Source organism: Centroberyx gerrardi, chromosome 15, assembly GCF_048128805.1.
Source record: "Centroberyx gerrardi isolate f3 chromosome 15, fCenGer3.hap1.cur.20231027, whole genome shotgun sequence".
NCBI classification, from domain to species: Eukaryota; Metazoa; Chordata; class Actinopteri; order Beryciformes; family Berycidae; genus Centroberyx; species Centroberyx gerrardi.
The window spans coordinates 1555401-1564217 of NC_136011.1; positions in this window are offsets into that span (position 1 = coordinate 1555401).

Below are 8817 nucleotides of genomic sequence, written 5' to 3' on the forward strand. Positions count from 1 at the left end.
AGTGTCCAAAGTAGCAGAGAAGTGGGTAGCAGAACAGCTCATCTCCCACTTAAACAATAGTCCCTTTTCACTGCATCCCATGCAATTTGGTTTTAGAGCTCATCACTCTACAGACACTGCTAACTGCTTCTATCTAGAAAAGATAAAATCACTGATGGACAAGGGAGGTGCTGTTGGGGCTGTATTCCTTGACCTGAGAAAGGCATTTGATACAGTAAACCATAAGGTACTCATTGCCAAACTGTCCACATTTAACTTCTCCCACGATGCCCTCAAGTGGACAGAGTCATATTTAAATGACAGAACTCAATGTGTGAAGGTCCACAACCATCAATCAGCTGCTCTTAATTCCCATACTGGTGTCCCACAAGGATCTGTACTAGGACCACTTCTGTTTAGCCTTTACATCAATGATCTACCCTCTGTGTGCTCTGACGTGGAGATTCAGCTATATGCTGATGACACGGTGATCTATGCACATGGCAGCACAAAACAACAGGCTGCAGCAAAACTCACCAATGCACTGGGCCACATCACAGCTTGGCTAAAGCAATCATGCCTTCAACTCAATATAACTAAAACTGTCAGCATGTTTTTCTCAAAAAAGCCATGTACCACTTTAGAACCACAGCTATCTTTCAAATCGCATGTGAAGAAAGTATGTCATAGGGTTAAGTTTAACTTATCTAACTTCAGATTCATCAGAAATTCAATGGTCACTGACGCAGCCAAGTTATATATGAATGCAATGATAATCTCACACCTCACATACTGCTTGACAAGTTGGGCACAAGCTAATAAAACAACACTTAAGCCACTTGAAACATTGTACAAACAAACTCTCAAAGTTTTGGACCAGAAGTCAAACACCTACCACCACTGCCTCATTTTAAGAAAGTATAAACTTTTGAGTTGGGATAATCTAATTAAGTATGCAAATCTTTGCCTTGTCTTTAAAATCTTGCATAACACTGCTCCCCCTCCGCTTCAAACATTCATCACACAGAGGTCAAATACCAACCAGGCAACCAGAGGTTCAACTCGAGGAGACTGTGTTGTACCCATTAGAAAAAGTGCCTTTAGCCACTCTGCATTCTCAGTTAAGGCGTCGCAGGAATGGAATTCAGTAGCAGCGCATATTAGAGAACTTAGTACTTACCGTTCCTTCACAGGGCAGCTGAAATTATGGCTTATTAATAGCCAGCCATGTATACATTAGTACTACAACCGATTAGGGGTGTCACGATTCGATTCGACTTTCGATTTAAACTTCTTTTTTTTCAGCACTGACGGCTATGCCATTGTTAGACTATCGAGTCTTGATTTGTAAAGATCAATTGGTTTTATGCCCTGACAACTGTCATTTACATTTTCAAATTCTTCTTTAAAAAGATGGTATCAAGTGTGATATAACTGCCATATTTTTTGGAATGTACCACACTAAGGCCATATGGTCAAATTTTTTCAGAGTTTTTCCATTAAAAAAAAACACAACTTTCCCTTTTATTTGGTACCAAATACATGGCAAGGCGATTCAAGGCGTCTCCTTACTTCAGTCAGTGTATGACAACAAAACAGATCCTTCCTATCTTGGCTGACGATATGCTTTCAACATACATACAAAACCTCCAGCGCTTCAGCCCACACAGTAATAAGATCAGACAATAATAGTCGCCAAACAAATATGGAAAAAGTCACCAAACTTATATGGATAAAAGTCGCTGCAACCCGGCCAGTCCTCCTACCGACTCTTCGGCGCACTGCCTCCCGGAAAACAGCATCCGTCTCCGGCGGTGAGAGCAGGTAGGTCCCGCTGTTTAGTGAAGGTGATCTTGTGTCTTGTTTTATCGAGCAAGAACAAGCGATTTTGATCAAAGGACTTCAACTCACAATGTCTTCGTAACTTTCCACTACATACGGCGGGTCAGGTTCTGTCTCACAGCACAATCTGACAGCTTCCAGAAGGTTTTAAAAGCGTGACGCTTAGCCGGTGAAGCCATTTTTACCGGTGGAGGACGACTAAACCCGGGGAAAATCAAACGTCTCAGTGTCACCAGATATACAGTATTTTACAGAATCGCGAACCTGCTTGTGATTTCGAAGGTCGAAATCGAACGCTCATTTCAATCGATTTTCGATTTAGAATCGAAATTGTGACACCCCTACAACCGATGCTTCTGCTGGCATCTTGCCAACTGTCTTGTCCTGCTTGCTTGTCTTGCCTCTAGTATGTGTATTTGTCTTGTTCAGTGCATGCTATTGTCAATGCTGATGTGTATGCTATGTGCTCTAGTGTCATATATGTGCTTTTACTGTAGGTGTGTTTGTTCTGTCCGACGCATGCTATAGTCTATGTTATTGTGTCCGCTCTGCTAGTGTCTTATGTACACTATGCTTATATGTGCATTTGTTTTGTCTACATGCCATTGTCTGCTAATCTGTCCTTTCTTGTTTTATTGTCTCTCTTGTGTCACTTACTTAGTTCTTTATCTCTGTAACACATGCATTTTAATTCTACCTTATTTGAAATTTTAGGCTGCCTTTTAAACATCTGGCCAGGGACAGCAGATGAAAACTAGCCTTTCTGGCTAACTCTGGCTCATTTACAGTTTGACTGTTGATTGATGTGCATTGTCCCTGAAAAAATAAACCAATAAACAAACAATCACATTGTGCCAGAAAAAGAAGGTGACACCAACATGCCATTAGAGGAAGATGAGACTGCTGCGGGTGACCAGGTATTATAAATGTGCCTTTTGTTTTTGGAAAGAGTGAACTAGGGATGCACCGATCCGATACTTGGCATCTGTATCGGGCCGATATTGGCCTAAAATGCTGGATCGGACATCGGTGGCAGCTAACGTTATAATCCGATCCGATCCAGAGCAATCAGTTCGAGCCCCCGGAGTAATAAACGGGCGTAGTCGCCTGCCGTAAAACATGCCTGAGTTTACACGTGACGCGACACGAGTGAGTGAAGAAGTTGGAAAAAGAAAGCGAGCGTGCAGGCAATGTGATGATGTAAACATGTCAGCGGTTGGGAATTATTTTAGCCACAAAGGGATGCTAGATGGCTATGCCATTACTAGCGTCCCAAAGATCTTTATCCAACTCACTTTACCAAGAATGTCATCTGGCGACGCCTTCCAAACGCCTGCTCCTTAGCTCAAACTTACATCGAGTGTCCTTGGGCTTAGTATCGTGTACACGCCACCATAAAGGTTTCAATTAAGTCTTCCGTTTTCACAAAACAAAGCTTTTTGGAGATGGGGGCTAAAGCTAATGCTACCGCGCTGATGACGCTGACGCGACCTGTGTGTGCGTTAGCGTCAGTGACTGTCAACATTGTCAGTGAACAGAGGAACAGGCTGACAGCAGAGAGAGGTGAGATGCTTCTGTTTCTGAAGAAAAGCCTGCCTCTTGTCCTTAAGTGATTAAAACTAGACTAGACTTGGCACACACTGGATGTTATGCCCAGAAAAAGCCTATGTGTAGCAGTATTTTTTCTGTCAGCTATTCACACTAAAGAAGAGGAAAAAAAATATAAGCAAAGGCTGTATGGTTGTTTCAATATTGTTTTGTAGCAGTATGCACTGGTCAGTTTATTGCTCTTTTGCACTTTTGGGAGTTTTTTTGCACTGTATCCCTATATTGCAGCAATCTTTTATATATCCTAGGAACTGTCATTCCTATTTTGGTCAGTTCTTTTGCCCTGCTGCTTTTCTTTTTTTTAACAATAAAATTATTGTTCCCATGTTATTTACATGTTGTATGCAGCTGTGTAATTACAGAAGAAAAAAAGGGGTCAATATCGGATCGGTATCGGTTGATACTCAAAATTCTGGTATCGTTATCGGATCGGCAGTAAAAAAACGGTATCGGTGCATCCCTAGAGTGAACCCAACTACGCATTCAACATTTCACACTCATTTTGTTTTACTAAAAAATGTGTAACATACCCAAGAAAAGATTTGACAAGTGTTTTATTCTCATTTGTGCGCCTGGCCCCAGCGTCTCCAATGCGCCCTATGTGCCAGGAAAGAAGCCATAACACATCATTATGAACCATCACTGCATTCAGTCCAATTGCCTAACACCTTGAATTTGTAGCAATGAATTGGGACATGGGACATGCAGCTTATGAGCCCATAATGAAAGTTCATCACAATAGGGTTTTTGGGTAAACTAGATGGCGTTTAGACTAAAGTAACAAATAAATTATTAAGGCCTGAATATTCCTCTGGGATATGATTATCAGAAATCTGTGTAACTTATATGGAGCATAAAGAATTGATTGAAAGTGTCAATAGAACATTTTACTTTATTCCACTGCTTTGCCACCCCAGTCACCATTTCTCAGTATATCCAAAATGTGCGTACCCAACATTTCTAAATGAGGCCCTTGGTCATCTCTCTACCTGGTCTCCACTCTTTTCCCTTTTTTTTTTGGTGGAATGACCTTTTACCTTCCTAGTCCAGTCAGAACAGCAGTTCCTCCACTCCACATCCTTTGCCATAGACTGAAAACTCATCTCTTCAAGAATAACCTCTGGTCACTGTCTCCCTACTGAATGACTGAAGAGCTGCCCCGTGGTCCACCAATCTTACACATGATGGTTCTGTGGTCACAGGAATATTGTAAGGGCGCTAAGCACTCATAACTATACGTTTTTTATTTTTTATTTTGGTGGCCTAAGAATTGAAGCTTAAATGCCTATGCCTAAAATGTAAACGTGAAAAAATAATCCATGGCCCTAGAAAGACACATTTAGACCTGATCTTCAGAAGTCACTAACGAAAGACCCGATCAGGTTTTATTTTTCACTTTGTTGAATCCAGCTGCAGATAGAGGAGTTAGAGTACCCTATTTTAATTTGAATGAGACCAACGGTGTTGCCCCCAACCCCGCCCCCGTCGTCTCTCTCTCTCTCTCTCTCTCTCTCTCTCTCTCTGTCTCTCTCTCACACACACACACACACACACACACACACACACACACACACACTCTCTCTCTCTCACCTGCTCGGGTCCCTGGAAACAGATGCGGCACAGGGGTGTGCGGAAGCCGCTGTCGCTGCAGCTGTTGAGGGACATCCTCTCGTCCAGCTTCTCCTTAGAACAGTCCTCTGAGGAGCTGTAGTCCAGGGAGCCGGCCTGTCCTCCGCCAGCAGCCGGCCAGTCCTCCACTGCTTTCGGCTGCAGAGACACCTCTGACCCGCGGGCTTGGAGTTGGCGGAGGGTCTCTTGGGCCGGTGGTGGTTGTCGAAATGCCGCCGGGTTGATTCTGTGGAAGTCTTGGGTAGCAGGGCTGCCACTAATCGCATGGCTGTCTGAGTGTAGTCCGCTCATGGGGCTGGCGCGGAGCTGTGGCCTGAGTGCTGAGAAAACCTTCAGGTCGCCGCTGGACACAAAACAGCAGCAATATAAGCGGCAGCAGCGGCCTTCGGGCTTCCCCCAGCCGCCTACCAGCATCGGCGGGCGGCCCAACAATCCCATAAAGCACCGTAACGTTAGAGCCAGTACGACAACCAACAACATGTGGCGGTTCTTTCAGATATGGTTAAAGGATAGGTTTCAAATCTGTAGCCTAAAACACATAGGCCCCAAACGATATGTATGTATTTAAAAAAAAAAAAAAGAGATCTTACTGTTATTTGGCCAGCATGAACCCTCTTCCGTGGACAGGGAGCAGAATCACATTCTGTTGTTTATTTCCAAACTGTTTATTTACCGAATCCCCCTGCATTCTGTCTGGTAGGCTACCTGTCAATCAACTAATTACACTGACAACTAATAAACACCAACGAATAAGATGAGCGGGTTCTCACAGACTACATCATCATGGCTTAAATTAAATGTTCGGGGAGAAAGCGCTTTCTCTCTTTTTAAAATCTTTACATCCACAACGCCCCTATGTAGCATCCATGCAGCCTTTTCCATTGTTTACTGCGGCTCATTGTAGTAGCTCTGACCCATTCATATCCACCATCCACATACTCCCATATGTGCAGTCATTGGTGCCATATCCATGATTGTCGTGGGGTTAATATGGCCAAAACCAGTCGACGGTTAATAAAAAAAAAAAAAAAAAAATCCCCCCCTTTATGTCCACGACAAACCCTCTTCCTACTGTATTCCGGTAAGCCATCCACTCTCCCAAAGCTTATGATATTGTCATCCCGTTGTCCTTTGATAAATCAGTCCCTATGGTTTCCCGGTTTCATCCCTCGACTGTTGGCCCAGATAACCCGCTAACGGAGCCGTGTCCGCTGTGAGGAGCGTACCGGCGGCTCTCTCACCGAGCCCCGCATCCCTTCTGTCTCTGGCCAGTAGCCTTTCAGCCAAAGCCCCATCTTCTAATGGCAGAACCCCCTCAGATCCACATCAAACTCACTCTCGTCCCTTATTATTAATATTATTAATAATATTATTATTAGCCTATTATTAAGAGGTCTCACAGCCCGGCGGGTTCAGCACCTATTATTCCCGGACAGCTCCCAGGCTCCCAGGCGCGATCACGGCTCCTAACAGCCGGGGGCGCGCAGAACTCACCTCGGTGCAGACAACCCACAGCCAGCCAATCAGGATGCAGGAGAGAGAGAGAGTTTCATTTTCTTTTTCACAATTAATGACTGATTATTCCAGCAGCGGTCTGATGGGAAGTAGGCTGACTGATACATTTCGGTTGTGTCTGTCTGTCTGTCTGTCTGGACACAGCGGTCCGTCATACCAACACAGGCAGCAGCGCTTCAGTCTGATAAACTATTCATGTCTTCCTATGTATATTTCTGTATTCTGTGAAGCCTTGAACCCACTGAACCTCCCCAGCTTAGACAGCCAGGACTCTGTGGCCAGCTGGTTATAAATAGAGTCTCTGCTCCTCTCCTCTCCTTTTCTCTCCTCCTCTCTTCTCCTCCCCTCCTCTCCCATCTCCTCTCCTCTCTTTTTTTTTGTTTGTTCTGCTCTCCCCTCTTTTCCCTTTCTCGCCTCCCCTCTTCTCCTCCCCTCTCATTTTCTCCTCCTCTCCTCCTCTCCTCCTCTCTTCTCCTCCCCTCTCTTTTCCTTTTCTCTCCTTTCTTCTCATTTCTCCTCCTCTCTTCTCCTCCCCTCTTTTCATTATCTCTCCTCTCTTCTCTCATTTCTCCTCCTCTTCTCCCTTCTCATTTTCTCCTCCGGTCTTCTCCTCCCCTGTCTTTTCCTTTTCTCTCTTCTCTCATTTTCTCCTCTGCTCTTCTCACCCCCTCTTTTCATTATCTCTCCTCTCTTCTCCTCTCATTTCTCCTCTCCTCTCATTTTCTCCTCCTCTGTTCTCCTCCCCTCTCTTTTCATTTTCTCTCCTCTCTTCTCTCATTTTCTCCCCCTCTCTTCTCCCCTATTTTCCCTGTCTCTGCTCTCTCCTCCTCCCCTCTCTTTTCCTTTTCTCTCCCCTCATCTACTCTTATTTTCTCCCCCCTCTCTTCCTTTTCTCTCCTCTTCTCCTCCTCTCTCTTTTCCGTTTATCTCCTCTCATCTCTCATTTCTCCTCCTCTCTTCTCATTTTCTCCTCCTCTCTTCTCCTCCCATCTCTTTTCATTTTCTCTCCTGTCTTCTCTCATTTTCTCCTCATCTCCTCTCCTCTCATTTTCTCCTCTCCTACCCTCTCTTTTCCTTTACTCTCCTCTTTTCTCTTCTCATTTCTCCTCCTCTCCTCATTTCTTCCTCTCTCCTCCTCTCCTCTCCTCTCATTTCTTCTCTCATTTTCTCATCCGCTCCCCTCATTTTTTTCTCTCTCCTCCTCTCCTCTCATTTCTCCTCTCTCCTCTCATTTACTCATCCTCTCCTCTCATTTTCTCCTCTCCTCCTTTTCTCTCCTCTCTTCTCTCATTTCTCCTCCTCTCCTCATTTTCTCCTCCTCTCCTCTCCTCTCTCCTCTACTCCTCTCCTCTCATTTTCTCCTCTCCTCTCCTCTTTCCTCTCCTCTAGCCAAGTGAAATGTACATCTGTGCTGTCTATCCAGTCAGTCAGTCAGTCAGTCAGTCAGACAGTCTGCATTCCTTGGACCAGTCAGTCATCAGTCAGGGAGTCAGTAAACCAGTCAGTCAGTAAACTAGTCAGTTAGTAAACAAGTCAGTCAGCAGGTCAGTCAGTATTCAATGGACCAGCCAGTCAGCCAGTCAGTAAACCAGTCAGTCAGTCAGTATCCTAGAGTAGTCAGTTCTAAATAGAATCAGAGGACTCCTCTCCCTCCTCTCCCTCTGTTCTGTATCTCCTCCTTCACCTCCGATCCTTTCCTCGCCTTCCTTCTCTGCTGTGTGCTCTCTCCTCCTCTCTTCTTGTCTCATCTTTTCTTGTCTTCTTTCATTCTCCTGCATCTCCCGTTCGGTTCTATCCTTTCCTCATCCCTTCCACTGCCCATGTGCATGTGTTGCTCTCCTCAGTAGTTTACAGACTGTTCTGCCATACAGTGTCAAAATCATTTTTAATCTTTTTGTATCTTTTTTTAAGTGTTTTTTTTTTTTTGCTGATCACATGTTTTCTGTCAGCACTGCTTTACATTCATTCTGCTTTGTCTGATATTTTGGAATCTAAAATAATAATAGGGTTAGGGTTAATTAGGGTTTGGGTTAATAATTACTATTGAAATTGCAATATTAATAGTTAATCTTAATTAAACTACAGCATTATACCTTTAGTTAACACTAAATTAATAATATTGATCATTTAACTAAGGGTTGAAGGATAAGGTGAGGTCTTAACAGCAGAGGTTCATGCGTTATCTAATATAGACACAAGACCCTTTTAGAATCAGCACACAATTTATTGAATAAGAGTATTAAA